Source organism: Nymphalis io, chromosome 8 (assembly GCF_905147045.1).
Source record: "Nymphalis io chromosome 8, ilAglIoxx1.1, whole genome shotgun sequence".
NCBI classification, from domain to species: domain Eukaryota; kingdom Metazoa; phylum Arthropoda; class Insecta; order Lepidoptera; family Nymphalidae; genus Nymphalis; species Nymphalis io.
In genome coordinates, this window is record NC_065895.1 from 9,775,261 (window position 1) to 9,791,705 (window position 16,445).

Genomic DNA, 16,445 nt, shown 5'->3' on the forward strand with positions numbered 1-16,445 from the left:
AGGATGTATTGCCTGCGGAGTCGGAAACATGGAGTTATAAGTTTTCCTTAACTTCTCGTATCTATGATTGCCTGTTTATATCAAAATAATTTAAATTATTGGAAAGCGTAGCTATTAAGAGTTAGAACACTGGTAATTGGGCGGTTGATTGGTTGACGCTTGCTACTTCTCAATACGATTATTGTAAATATATTCAATCAATCAACAGCCAATCGTTGTCCACTGCTGAACATAGGCCTCTCCCAAGGTGCGCCAAAGCTCCCTGTCCTCCGCCTTCCGCATCCAGTTGGTGCCCGCCACCTTCTTAAGGTCGTCGGTCCACCTGGCTGGAGGGCGCCCTACGCTGCGCTTGCCGATTCGCGGTCTCCACTCTAGGACTCGTCTGCTCCAACGGCCATCGGTCCTACGACATACGTGACCAGCCCACTGCCACTTCAGCCTGCTAATTTTGCAAGCTATGTCGGTGACTCCGGTTCTTTTCCGGATAATCTCATTTCTGATCTTATCCTTCAAAGATACTCCGAGCATAGCTCGCTCCATAGCACGCTGAGGGACTTTGAATTTGTGGACTAGTCCCGCAGTTAGTGTCCACGTTTCGGCACCGTATGTCATGGCAGGTAAGACGCATTGGTTGAAGACTTTCGTCTTCAAACATTCCGGTATAGACGACTTGAGGACTTGACGAAGGTTGCCAAATGCGGCAGCAGCATTTGTAAATATATTGAAGTATAGATAATGAATTATGAGAATGTAATGGAGCAAGTAAATAACAATAAATATAACAAAAGAAAGAAATACAAATATGCAAAAAAATATACGATTTTATACCTTTCTCACTCTGCGAAACCGAGTTTCAAATCTATTGATTCAGCATTGGCGATGATATTTAAATGTAACTTTTGATGCTACATATTATTTATTTACTAAGTAAATATTATTTTCAGATGTAGTCTAGTTATTTCATTCAGTAAATAGTTATATCGCGTGCTTATCGAACGATCTCAGGATAACATAGTTGTAATTTCAACTTTGTTACAACGATCCGATCGCTATTTAATTATAGTTACTAAATATTCTCGTATAAATATATTTCCATTGACATTTGATTGTAATCGATGATAATAAAACTAATTGTTTGCAAGGTATTTTTTACGAGAATATATGTAAATAGAAACTTTGATTGATGAAAGAACTTGCTTGGCTTCAAATTTGCTTATAATAGGTGCTGCCCGTGATCGATGCCACCTATTATTATTAATTCTTTCTAAAGACGTGTTTTAGTTTGAAGTAAAATGTAAAGAAAATATTATTTTATTATTTTGTCAAAGCATCGAATACGGCTAATATATGTATTGCAATCATAGAGTGTTTGAGTTTAAGACTTGTTGCAGCTGTAGATATAATACGCAATAAAACTAACAATATAGTATGTAATCGTATTTAGTAGAACTACGCAGAGAACAATACACCTATTTATACCTTGTATTTTCATCAATACGTTCGTCATTCAATGACGATTTTTCATGGTCCAGTTACCATTTCTTATCATCATAAATTTTATGACGAACATTTTAATTCGCCATAAAAAAAGTTTATAAAAAAAGAGTTTTTATAACAAAAAAATTTAATTAATAGCGCTACGTTAATGACTTCAGACGCAATCAGAATGAATTCTTTTATTAAGGAAAAAGTTATTTTTCCTCAACTAAAAAAATCTCGGAACTCGATTGCGTGAGGTGAGGGAGCTAAAATTAGGTCAGAGTGGACGAAACAGACTAGGCATTGATTAATAGTACTCGATTTTAAAATAAAAAAGTAAAGGGAGTCCTTGTAGCCAGTCACAATGGGGTTCGTTAGCTTAGAAATAACGATAACTTGGATTAATTTATATCATTCGTTTTATAAAGTCTTTGACAGAGAAAATAGTATTTCCAGTATTCGTGGTATAGTTTTACCATTTAATAAAAATATAATGTTATATAGAACGTGTTAAATATATCTGCTATATTTTGTACTTATTTTTTATAGAAGAAAAAGGTCTTATGTTCTGATCTGGCACAAAATAAACAACAAATTTTATAATAATAAAAAACAAAAAGCCTGTTTGTACATACAAATGACCATTTCCTTCCGATCGCAAATGAACTGCGTTACTTTTATTGTGTACATTCGCGGTCACAAAGACCCTTCGACGACAGGGCAACCGTGACAGTATACCTTGACACGAATACGTGTTCTAATCACCTTATAACCTATGCCTATTGAATTTTGAATGCGACAGTACTCGATTAGCAGTATTCGATTTAATATATATAATTTTATATATAGATTTAATATTCAATAGTAGTTTTCGCCTGCAGCTTCGCTCGCGTGTGAAAGGGGGGGCAGGTTTTAGATACCCTATGTATTTTTCTGACAACATGAAAATGTTCACGATTATCGGTTGAGTAGTTAAGACGAAGTTAGAAAGTTATTTTTAGTGCGTTTTAGTCACATTTTTATCTCGTAAAGTATTGAGCTAGAAATAGATTAGTATATTAAAATATATCCCACACAAATGCAGAATAAATCAACCCAAGACAACTAGTTTTCGTCGGCCTCTTGGCTCGGGTATTGGATATAAAAAAAACTATCTCCTACCTTGGCGCTCAAACTTGCTTCATACTAAACTTTATCAAAATCAGATCAGTGATTTAGCCGTGAAAGGGTAACAAATAGACAGACAGAGTAACTTTCGCATTTATAATAATAATAAAGATAAAGTCCGCTTCGATCGGCTTGCTAGTAAAATTTAATTAATTAGGTAAAAAAAAAAGTTTTCACGTGATTGTTATCGAAACACTATTTATATAATTGTCAAACAATATGTCTACGTAAGACCTTTGTTATTTATTAAAGGTAAACTAGAGGTTTGGTATCCAGACTAACGCTTAACGATTACTGTATATATTTGATAATTTATATCTAATTTAATAAAATACTTATTTTATTTTGTTAAATGTAAAAACGAGAACATTATTGTAACGTCTATTACTAAATTATGAATATTAGCAAAATTTTCCTTTCATAATATTGAAGGAATTTTGGTCTTTTTTTTTTTTTTTTTAATCAGGATATACACATAAAATAGTTTTGATATATGACACAGAATCGTAAAAATAACATATACCATAAATAAAGGTTTCTTTAAGTTAATTAACTTAGTGATTTACAGTCCATGTTGAAAAAAATATTACAGAAAGAGAAAAGTCAGTGTTTAAACGCCCATTAAACAATTTACTTACTTAGTTTATTTTCTACATTTAATTAGGCAAATTAAATTAAGTGTTCATTTATTTTCTTTGTTTAAGTAAACATAAAACGGAATAAGTAATATGATATATTGTCATATATTCAATAACAATTTTGACAGATGACGAAATAATTCCGACAAATAAATTATTATATTCAAAATCAGAATTTAAGCGATACATTAAAAAGTCGGTAAACTAAACCTATTGACCTGAATTCTGAGTTGGACGTGGGCCATGACCGTTAAGCTTGATACGTTGATACGTTGATTAATGGTCCTACTGTTTACGTGTTCATTTTGAACTTCTTCAATAAAATTATGTATTTATTATCAGAAATCATTCGAATTATGAATATGTTTAATATTTTAGTATTTTTTCGAAGTTGTTTCGATTGGTTGTCGCGTATGATATGCAATTTATTTGAATTAAACATGACCTTTTATTATATTGAACACTTATTATTCTAAAATTAAGCTAGCTTTTTTATATGCATAAGCTTTATTATATAGTTACTTAAAAATTATAAAAATGAGAAATTAGATATATTTTAGTCATGTATTATATAAATTATATATACATAAATAGTAATACTTTTTTAATTTTACTTTTTTAAATATAAGAACTTTAAAGGATTTGATTTATTTGTAAAACAACACGATTGTGCGATAAGCAATCAATAAACACTTTATGGCGATATAAAAGGAAACTATTATTAAATAAAAATAAATAAAATGCATTGTTAAAATGATAAACTACAATATAAAAAGAAACATTTTGACTAATAATTTTACAAATAATCACCGAAAGTTAAGTTCACAAAACGGAACGTAGCGTAATATTACATATAAGCGCAAAATATAAATTTTATCAAAATATAAATATTATCAAAAATCAATAAAACACGTACATAAATTATACAATTAAAATACGCTAGCATTGCAACTACGTAGTCTATATTTTCGTCTTAAAAGTTTAATTTTAATTTATTTAAACGCAACACATCGACTCTAGCTCTATTTAATGCTTTCTAATTTAATATAAATATACATTAAAATTTAATAATTCTTTATTATGTTCAAAAAATGCAATCATTTAGTTAATAAGTAATTTAAAAGAAAAAAATATAATTTATGAGAAAATATGTTATATAGTATATTATTGTATTATAAATTATATATCAGATATTTTTCGAGGTTTTATATTGAATGTGTGATTACAAGGATAGCGCAATTATTACGAATACAATTTTTGAGTATAATTTTCGATACACAATTATTTTTTAAACGCAATATTTCATATTACTTTTTGAATGAATATCATTTGAGCAGATGCCAGATTGTCTATCACTATAGTAATATTAGACCGTTGACGTCTGTAGGTCATGATCAAATTAATAGTATCTGCACTAGCACACCCGAGTTACACATATCGCGATAATCTTTCAAAATTTAACAAAATTATGATGGAAATTGTCTTGTTCATGGTAATATAAGATATTAGAAACATATTGTTATAGTAACGTATTGACATCACAGTGAAAGAATAATATGACACGCCGCGGACAAGTAAATTGCGACCTTGGTAATACAGCGTTATCGCATTACTTATTCTAAACGCGCTTTGAAGATCGTGAAACCATGAAAGCGATTCGTTTTCCTTCTCGACGAACGTCGTGATAATAGATAACGTATTGTCCAAGATTTACACTACCGATCATAACGTAAATGTTATAAACGTAAACTTCAGTACAAACAGACGCGGCCTTGAACGCTAAGCAGATCGTTCGAAAATACGCGGCGCGTGGAAATAGCCACGATGAAAATACGAGCACGTGATGTTACGTACCTCGCGTACAGCCGTTTGGAGAAAATCGATGGTGCTTGCCACTCGGCGTCCGGCGGCTGACTGAGCCACTGTGTCAGCGGAACGCGCCCCACCCGAGCCTCCGCCCGCCTGAATTGTCACAATTGAAAAAAAAAAAATTTCTCACTACACTTTAAAAAAACTGATGCTCACTGAATGTTTCTCCGATCAGGCGAGTGTGAGGTTTTATTGTTCGCGGCAAAGCGCTTGGTCACGGCCGACGTGTTTGTAGATCGAATAGAAGCGGCGGACTGGTCGGAGCGAGCAGCCAGCGAGCCGACGAAGCACCCCGGCCCCCGCTGTGACGTCGCTCGACGATGGTGGAAATTAGCAGCTTCCCGAGCGAGGGTCGTCAGATGTAGGTCACGGGGACTGGGCTGCACTTGCCCACTCTACCGTACTGATACACTTGACAAGTTTAAGGACGTTACTGTAAGATTGGGCGCATATAAATGTAGGAGTATGCTACGCTTTCGTAGCATCGAGTGTAACGTAGGTGATTAATAATTTTAATTTGCCTTTTAGAAATAGATATATAAATTGCTATGAAGTCCTACTCCCTACCTAAATGGACATATGGTTAATATTTAAAACGTAACACTAGTCTTACTGTTACATAATGATAATATCGAAATGGTAAAAAATTTAACAATATTAAATTATTGTTGTCTCCGCAAAAAAAAAGGTATGTTTATACAGTTAACTGAGGCCTTCATATTATTCAAATTTATAAATAAAGTGTAGCTCACTGTATATGTAATACACCGTTAAAAGCTTTCATGCCTCTAGGCAAATCATATATGTATTTAAATTAAATATGGGTATTTCGTATCTTTCAGAAAATCTAATCAAGTTTTAATAGAAACTCTTTTTAATATAGCAAATTGAAATAAATAAATAACATTTTTAATCAAAAATATAATTCTACACGATAACATTTGATGTTTATATTTTGTGACAAAATTTTAATAAGAGTTTAATAAAATAATTAGTTATTTAAAAAAGGCGTGAATAGAACTCATAAACCGGGGTTCCGTACAACAAAAAAAGGCCCGGTTTTGACTTTTTACAGTTGTATTAAATAAATATTTAATTTGTTAGTAATTACAGTTTCAAAGATACTTTATTGTCAAACATAATCCAGATTATTAATAGGTTTCCATTCCAACTAAAATGAATATAATTACTATGTAAAGTTGCGTGTGTGTTTCTACTAGTACGTAAAAGTACATCCACGGTTTCAAAATAAACAAACTATTTCTTAAATTAACCTAACGAGGATTTACGGTGAAGTCCAACTCCCAACTCCCACGTAAAATATTCCAGCAGGATTAGAATTTCTTGGATAATACCAGTAGACCGTATATGTTTGCAAAAAATAAACGGCCTTTCTTATAAACTTTGATTAGCGGGTGGTTTATACGATGCCGTCTTCTTCTCTCAAATGTCAAATCAATAATGACAGAAAGAGCGAAATCAGTATTTAACTAAACAGCCGCTAATCAAAGTTTATAATTAAGAAACTAACAATTTTATAAACTTTATAGACCTAGGATTAAACCTAGCCTAATAATTAATTTTAACCTATATAACTAATTTTATTATTTAATAATCATTTTAATAATTAGTACGCGTAGAAAGTAAAAAAAAAACGTAAAAAGTATGAGTCGGCCTTGTATGAAGAAGGTTTCGTACGAGTATGGCAGGAAAAACAAAAAATAAATACTCTATAACACATATATTTCAAACATATAGAAACCATGCAAAATTCATGCTTTACGCTAATGCACATTCCAAATTAAAAAAAAAAAATGTTATTGACAACAGCACGAAAAGTATATGCAATTAGGGAGAAGGAACGGTTTAAAATTCAATTACAAGATTTATTCTACATATAAATTAAAATTGATTCAATTTTGATTCGATTTTAGCAATCTCTGATTAAGATTCATATGATTTGACAAGTTTCAAGCCAGATGTTAAATATTGATTAATGCAACATCTTACTTGTCGATTAACCGTTACACAGACGTAGAATAGGATATAGGCAACAGCTATTTACGTCATTTTATTTCTTTTATTATATGATAAACTAGTTGACGTAAAAACCACTGTGTGTTATATAACAACTTTATTAATTTATAATTAGAATAACTATTGTTGTTTTTAATTTATTTCTATGTACGATCATGGATGAATGAATAACGCTAATTATTGCTATTGTTTAAAGTAATTCAACAAATACCCGCTTTATACGTTTTTTATATAGGTTTATCAGTAATACAAATAGACTGATAACAACATTATACATAATATTTAACTATTATAAGATACTAAATATGTTGACACATTGGTTCTGTTATTTTTTAGGACCAGAACCTTTGCTGGTGTACGTAGTATACCTTATCGAAGTTTCATCAAAATTGGATGAATAGTCCACGCACGCATAGAGGAAGAACATACAAACATTCATTTTTATTTATTAAGAAGAAAAACATTCCATCTTAATGCCTGGCTGACAGGATGGCTGATTTATTTTGTGTCCAGATTATAATAATACTAGACCAACGGGAAAATGCTGCTACTTTTCTTGCCACTATTCTATGGAGTCAGTATTTTAAATAGTAGCCTCATTAATTTAGATGTTTAAACATTATGTTAAGGTCTCAATATAAACATTTTTAGTTACATTCGCCTAATTTGGACAAATATCTAAGCAAAAAAAACTTTAAGTAACGAAATTACAAGATACAACAAAAGAATACATTTCTTTTGCTATTCTTTCAAAAAGACCCATGAATCTCTTGCAAATGACCAGAGGGTGAATTTAAAAATCTGTTGTCTTCTTGACTCAAATTACTGTTAAGTGTTTTACGTGGCTTTTAGCGTAATGGCGCGGCCCTTGAAATAATACTAAATAAGTGCTCAATCAAATTTAAAGCCGAAAATTGTTAGTAATTATTGAACTGGTGATCAAAATGACTACAACTGATTGACATGCCTATATTGTGATATAGTGTATAGGATATTGTGGGCTCTGTGCAGGCCTGTTTGGGTACCACCCACTCATAATATATAGGTACTGCCAAGCAGCATTACTTAGTATTGATGTGTTCGAAGGGTGAGTGAGCTAATATAATTACAACACAATTTGTGCTACCCAAAGCCCAAAACATCTTAGTTCCCAAGGTTGGTTGAACCCTTGAGATGAATAGGTTAATATTTCTTACAGCGCTAATGTCTATAAGCGATGGTGACCACTTACCATCAGACGGTCCACTTGCCAGTCTGCCTACCTAATACAATAAAATATGTAATTTCTATAATACAATTGATATCTTCGAAATTGGTGTAAAAATATGCTTTATTCAAGCTTTTAGTAGCAAATTTGAATTGTCATTTTAAAAATCAAATAATTGTAAGGCATCCAACTGTTCGCAATATTCAAGAAGATTCTAACGATTAAACTACAAAGGCATGTTAATTTCACACAACTAAATATATATTTTAATTAAGTTTACTTTTAATGTTATTATTGTTAATTGCATAATCCTGTTAAAGCCCTTTGTGGCACCCACTCATCAATTGTTTTACCATTAAAAATCTTTGTATTGCTTTTGGCTTGAAGAACGAGTGAGCCAGTGTAAATACAAACGCGTGATATAAAATATTAGATAACATAGTTCGTTTATGATCTAAAGTGACTATATATCATTATAATAATGTTCTATACCTATAAGCGTTATTAAATGAAAAATAGTATATTCTTCTCTATCTGCATAATATTATGATATGTAAGTTTTTAAGTCAGAGCGGGAACTAAGTATTTGTGATTATAATTCATCTCGTGCTTTACGGTGAAGGAAAACATCGTGAGGAAACCTGCATGTGTCTAATTTCACTGAAATTCTGCCACATGTGAATTCTACCAACCCGCATTGGAGCAGCGTGGTGGAATAAGCTCCAAACCTTCTCATCAAAAAGAGGAGAGGAGGCCTTTAGCCCAGCAGTGGGACATTCACAGGCTGTTACGGTTACGGTTACGGGAACTAAGTGGCTGAAAGAAAAAAAGTCAAAATCTAACGAAATCGATTTTTTAACTTTTTATTAAGATCCCATTAGTTATTACTTTATATCAAAATTAGTTTGTGTTATTTTAGAAAGATTTTTTAAGTTTTCTTTATAATTGTAATACTTAATTTCACAGCAGTGTTTCTTTACACTATAATGAGTCTGCGATTAATTGGATAAATCTTTGATCAGTGAAGTGGCAAATTATAAACATTTTTCTGACTGGGGCCTCCTCTCCTTTATTTGAGGAGAAGGTTTTGGAGCTTATTCCACAACGCTGCTCCAATGCGGTTTGGTGGAATACACATGTGACAGAATTTCAGTGAAATTAGACACATGCAGATTTCCTCAAGATGTTTTATATACGAACAAACAAACAAACATTCCAGTATAATTATTTATCTTAAATTTAGTTGTTTTTATCTATTATAGAAAATATCAAAATTGATTTTACAATTAAATATTAGTATATTTATTTTGTCGACTGTGATAGAAACAAAAATGTTTTATCTAATACATTGTTTATATTATTTGTCTGACTGTACATTTATAGTATGTACATAATGGTAAAGTGATAACGTATAGTTTTAGATTAACAAGCCAATATAGACAAACGCTTATTACACAAAAGCCTCGAAACCAAGGTTTAGGAGGATAAATGTGTGACTCATGATGGATGCTAAATAATTAGTTTAGCCTATGGAATAGGCTTGAAGTAATTGCCATAATCTGTATTTATGAATATTGATTTACGAAATCATATTTAAATATCTTAATTTAACATAATACACACACTGCACACTTCTAATTATTATTCATATTATTTTATAATAGCAGATTAAGTGAATTTTTACTAAGCATATGTAATACACTGCGTAGCTGTGTCAATCATTCGTACGGTAGCGGGGAGCACTGTACCAACCAAATAATTCCAAGGGTTGGCGTCAGGCAGGCAGCTGACCGTAATTGTCTGCCTAAACCTATCTATGCAACACACTGCCTCAAATAAACGGGATAATACAAGAGATTGACGATGATTTTTATCATACACAAAGTAAAAAAACACAGACACAATAAAATTAAACAATCACCAATTAGTAAATGTGTACAAAGATCTAACGTTTTATCTTAAAAAATATATCCTTCTTTATTACCAACATAAATATTACTGCTCCGGTTAACGGTGTGAGTGGATCAGATCTATAAATCTCAGATCCCATTGACAGCGCATTGACAATTCATGGAATATATTATATTACTTCCTATGCCAATATGAAGGGCAGAAGTTAAAACATCGCCCTATACAGTTCTCAGTTACTTATTAAAAATAGTCTTATTAATTAAGCTACTGAACTTCTTGCCGGTTATTTTCAAAGTAATCCACATTTAGAACCGGTGGTAGCGTTTGACGATTTAAAAATAACGTGTTTAAGTTTATTTAAATATTTTTTGTTTTTGATATGATGTCCAGTTGGCACATTTCTCTAATCCTCTTCTTCTAATTCTTCTTTTTTATGCTAGATAGAACATCAATCGGTTGCTCTCCTACTGCATAAACGATGGATAAATAAAAAAATCACTAGGTATCGGATGTAAGTTCTGATAGGAGGTCATCTTATAATTGATGGATTTGATTGTGAAAACATGTGGCTCTTTGTCATGTAGTGATATGAAATATATACCAGTATTTGAGGAAAATCATAAGATTTTAAATACAAAAATATACTAGAAAATACAAATAGACAACAAAGAAGGTGGCTCTTTTAAGACTATTAGCAATATTATCTGTTTTTTGAGAAATAATCTATAGGAACATTAGCCTATTTAATCCTTCAGTTACGTGTTAAGCTTGTACTAGGAGTGGGTACCACAACCTACGTCCTTCAAACACTTAGGCAGTTCGTATACTGTTGAAATAGTTTATAACAGCCATAGAGTTCAATAGAACTGTTTTTGTTTGATTCAAAACAATAGTTACATCGGTCATGTTATAACATAGCAATCACATAAGTTATTTTACCAAGAATAAATAAGTAACCTGAAAATTATTCACATACTTTTATGAGTTTGTAATGACATGGATATTTCTCAATATACTATGTAATCATGTTTATAAAATACAGAATATTTATTTAAATCAATAACCATAAAACAATACAATTAATACAAACGAGTTGATCGTTCTTGATTTTATTCAATATTGATTACTAATGAATATTATTTTGTTTAATTAATTGTATTTGTTCATTTGCTAATTTAAATGTCACTTGAGTCATCACGATGCTCCATGTTTCCTAAGATAGAGCCGTCAACCGTTCAAATGTTGCTGACTAATTTTTAAATGTTGTCAACAAAAACTTCGACAATATATGCAGATTTCTGACTAATTTCAAGTCGATTCTAGAATTAATATCTCAGTACGAAACATAACAAATATGTCATTTCATGCTTAGATGCAGTGCTTATCTAATTATAAACATTCTTCACATAATTTAGACGTAATTTGAGTAATGCCCAATAGTTTGAATATGTGAATATTAACAGACAAATGTTGTTTCGAACCCGGGCATTCTAAATAAACATTCTACGCCATTGATTTGATATTCGAAAGATGAAGACACAGCAATGTTGAAATAATCACCCCCTAGTCAATTCATCGGTATATTTTTTACGATGTATTATCCAAAATCAGTTCGATGTAGTATAAATGGCCTAGTGGTTAGAACGCGTGAATCTTAAACGATGACCGTGGGTTCAAACCGGGCAAGAACCACTAAATTTTCATGTGCTTAATTTGTATTTATAATTCATCTCGTGCTTGACGGTGAAGGAAAACATCGTGAAATGCATGTGTCTAATTTCATTAAAATTGTGCTACATGTGTAGTCTATTAACCCGCATTGGAGCAGCGTGGTGGAATAAGCTCCAAACCTTCTCCTCAAAAGGAAGAGGAGGCCTTAGTCCAGCAGTGGGTCATTAGCAGTCTGTTACTGTACTGTACTGTAGTATTGAATTGAATAAATTTAATATTATTGTAGTATTTTTAAATATGTCGCACACGAACTCAAGAGTAAAATGATTACGAAACTCGTACCTAGACACATGCTAATTACCGGAATCGCTCCTGGTCACGCGTATCACAAGCGAGGTCGGAGCATTGTTTAGCATAATTTTCTGTTATTACTTCAGTCTAGATACTGTCATTGTCAGTATATCGTTACGAAATACCGCAAAATGAAACAAATGTACATATAAATAAACATATATTTATATTTATGTACGCGTTATTATTGACAGTCATTTTTCATGGGCGAACATGTATTTACCTAAAACTCATCACGATGTTAAACATATTAAACATTATTGTAATCTTCTTTTAATGTTATTTAATATTACGTTGTTCATTTTCACATTACACGTTTTTAGTGTTTGAATTTGTCGTCCATTTAGAGGGCCTCAATTGCCAATACAAATTATTTATTTATTAAATCTAACAATATCACTGCAATAACAATTTTTTAGGTGGTAGGGCTTTGTGCAAACCCGTCTGGGTAAGTATCACCCACTCATCAGATACTTTACGGTTTAACAGTTATATACTTAGAATAGATATACTTAGAATTGTTGTGTTCCAGCTTGAAGGATAAGTGAGCTAGTGTAACTACAGGCACAAGGGACATAACAGATCAGACAAAGGCTGGTGGCGCATTGACGATGTAAGGAATGGATAATGTTTCTTACATTGCCAATGTCTATGGGCGGTGGTGATCACTTACCATCAGGTGTCCTACGTTTGACATTAAAAAAATGTCAGAAGATCCCGCTCTTCCAAAACATTCTTACATTTTTATTAGTTTATATATTTATGCAATGCAAGGGTACAAGTTTATATTTGTAAGTGTGCACGTGTGTGAATGTCTGTTTTTTGTCTACAGATAATTTAAAAGTTAAAATGTTTTATCTGTAGACCTGTCTCGAAGACAAAGACTTTTTTATAGAAAATATATATGAAAATATTATATAATAGCTACAATACATCTATATATATTGTATGTTTATCTTGTATATAATAATTAATATTATTATTATATATGATTAACGAAGAAGAGTAGAATCTACATTCCGAATTCCGAATGACGTCACAAAAGTTGTAAATGTCTCCTTGAGTAAATTATATTTTTATTTAATTTTGAAAAAGAACTAATGTATATTAAAAAAACTGAGAGCTTAATAAACAAGAGCATAAAGGAGAATGACCTAAAATGTATATCTAATGTACTCGTATAGCATATGTTGCATTAAATAAGTTTTAAAACTAATCTTGCAGCAGACTTTTTCATTTACTAAATTTGTCATCTTCTCTTAAAACTTTCCGAGCGTTAGGATTATCTTTCGTTATTGACATGTTAAGACTTGTCCTGTCAATTTCGTTTCGAAGTTTTCCCTCCAAATACAAGTTCAATCTCCGGTTTAGTGTAATGTGTTGGTAACTTTAGTATGTACGGAGCACAACTTAACATTACACATAGTTATTCTATTGTAGCACGTTCATAGTGCTATAAATTTAGTTGTTTTTTTTTTCATACCAATATTATTGCGAATGTTTGTGTCTCATACGTTATTTAAACAACAAGTACTTCTGAAACGTCATTATACAAGATACATTTAAATATATCACCGATTAGAACGTAGATTCTACCAAGAAGAGGTCTAGAGTCTTAATGATTTATACATAATATGAAATATTTTTGTATATTCAACGTGTTTTTATATTTAAAAATTTGTTCTTAAGCTACTTCATACAATGGTTTTAATCGGTTTATAAAATCTTATGAAGCAGGAATAAGTTAATTTCTACGAAATGAACTAAAAACCTGATATAAATGTGTATTTCTTTTATAGATATAAGATAATAGAAGATTTTCTTAGAAAATTTGGTCAGAAGTGTTGTTGTATAAGGATAATATTTTCAAAAACATCTTTTCATTGATAAAAAAAGCTTTTCACGACTCGTTTTAGAGAAATAAAAACGTATCAGGTCTACAGATAAAACATTTTAACAGTACAGTAACAGTAACAGCCTGTTAATGTCCCACTGCTGGGCTAAGGCCTCCTCTCCCTTTTGAGGAGAAGGTTTGGAGCTTATTCCACCACGCTGCTCCAATGCGGGTTGGTAAAATACACATGTGGCAGAATTTCAATGAAATCAGACACATGCAGGTTTCTTCACAATGTTTTCCTTCACCGTCAAGCACGAGATGAATTATAAACCCAAATTAAGCACATGAAAATTCAGTGGTGCTTGCCTGGGTTTGAACCCACGATCATCGGTTAAGATTCACGCGTTCTAACCACTAGGCCATCTAGGCTTTTTTTAACATTATTAAAAAAAACATTTTAACTTTACAATAATTTGTATACAAACAAAATACACATCGGTTAGTGCGCAGGCCTATGGGGTACCACCTATGGGGTACCAAGCACCCATCAATTGTTCTATTGCAAAACATCAATATATTGTTGTGGTCCAGTTTATAGGGTGAGAAAGCTTACAGTTACAGTTATTGACGGTGTAAAAATTGGCTTATCATTGGCTATCACCGCCAGTGTATATACGCTAAGGTGACCACTTAAAATTAGGTAGCATATTGATCGTCTTATTCACCTGATCGTCGAATATTTAAGCCAGTATTGTTAAACATCATTATATATATCAAAAATGTAATTCCTAGTCTTTTTGCGTCAACTGGTGACAGGAGAACTGGTTCATTTTAGCCCAGAAGATCGGAATTGCTATTCAAAGGGCAAACACCGCTAGCATTTTTGCCACCATTCCAGACTGGTGGTAGGGCTTTGTGCAAGCTCGTCTGGGTAGGTACCACCCACTCATCAGATATTCTACCGCAAAACAGCAATTCTTGATATTGTTGTGTTCCGGTTTGAAGGGTGAGTGAGCCAGTGTAATTACAGGCACAAGGGACATAAAATCTTAGTTCCCAAGGTTGGTGGCGCATTGGCAATATAAGCTATGTTTAACAATTCTTACAATGCCAATGTCTAAGAGCGTTGGTGACCACTTACCATCAGGTGGCCCATATGCTCGTCCGCCTTCCTATTCTATAAAAAAAAAGACGACCATAATTTGTACAGTAGCCATTTTTAATTATTAGTTATTATAATAATCATAATAATAGCCTCTTTATTTCCATAATGAATACATTAAACAAGTATATCATATGATTAATTATTAAATAATATGTATTAAAAATTATAATATTACTATTAATAATCATTAAATTTAAATTCCAATCATAATAAATAATTTCTATGTATATAAATTTTAAATGATAAATAAATTAAAAATAATCAAAATTAAAAGAATCAAAATCAAAATTCATTTTTATAATCAAAAATCATTATGGACCCCTCTACGGGTAAAGGCCTCCTCCATTTTGCTCCACATCTGTCTGTCTTTTGCTTTGGTGATTCAGTTTTCACCAGCTTTTCTTTTTATTTCATTAATCCATTTTTCATTCATTTTATTTTTATTTTTTTATTTATTATATTGTTCTTAATAACATTTCTTCAAAGTAATATAAAAAATCCTTTGTTAGAATACAATAAGTTAATATCTTTTCAGTTTTATACGATGTGGCTTTCTTATATTTGGAGAAATGAAAATATAAGTTATATGAAAACCATGCCATTCGTTATTGAGATTAGCTATCACAAATAAAAATCTTTATTGCCTTTTATAATGGTGAACTGAGGCGTATTGATATATGGAGCAAAAAAATTGAGGCTTCAAAGATAACTCTAGTAGAAATGAATTGGTGTAAAATCAACTACTTCTTACTTATATGTTTTGGGTTTTCCAGGTATAGAAGAACCTATGTTCATTCAAAAATTTATCTTCACGAAAAAAACTTTGTCTGTCTTTGTTTTGTTGCTGCATAAAATAATATAACCAAAAACAAACAAACAAAACATTCATGATACCTTCGTAATTGTAATAAGGTATATTATGCCGAGCCGGTTGGCGTGGTTGGTAGATACTTGCCTTTCACGCCGAAGGTTGTGGGTTCGATTCCCACCCAAGACAGACATTTGTGTTTTTTTTTTATATCGCCGGGAGGGCAAATGACTCTACTCCACCTGATGGTAAGTGGTAGTAGAGTCCAAACGCGACGACGGCCAGTACAGACGGGAAAAACGTTC

General features: G+C 31.8%; 1 protein-coding gene across 2 annotated transcripts in view; it reads right to left on the minus strand.

The window, feature by feature from the left end:
* The window catches only part of LOC126770075 (protein Tob1), a 41,398-nt gene extending 35,979 nt beyond the window's left edge, over positions 1–5,419 (minus strand). The window contains exons 1-2 of one of the 2 annotated variants that reach the window (XM_050489228.1): positions 5,310–5,409; positions 5,139–5,246 (exon numbers count right to left, since the gene is read on the minus strand). The gene's annotated coding sequence lies outside the window, so the exon portion shown is untranslated. Of the gene's footprint in view, positions 1–5,138 lie in introns of both variants that reach the window. The other variant, XM_050489227.1, reaches the window with a different exon arrangement.
* Between the last annotated feature and the right edge of the window lie 11,026 nt (positions 5,420–16,445).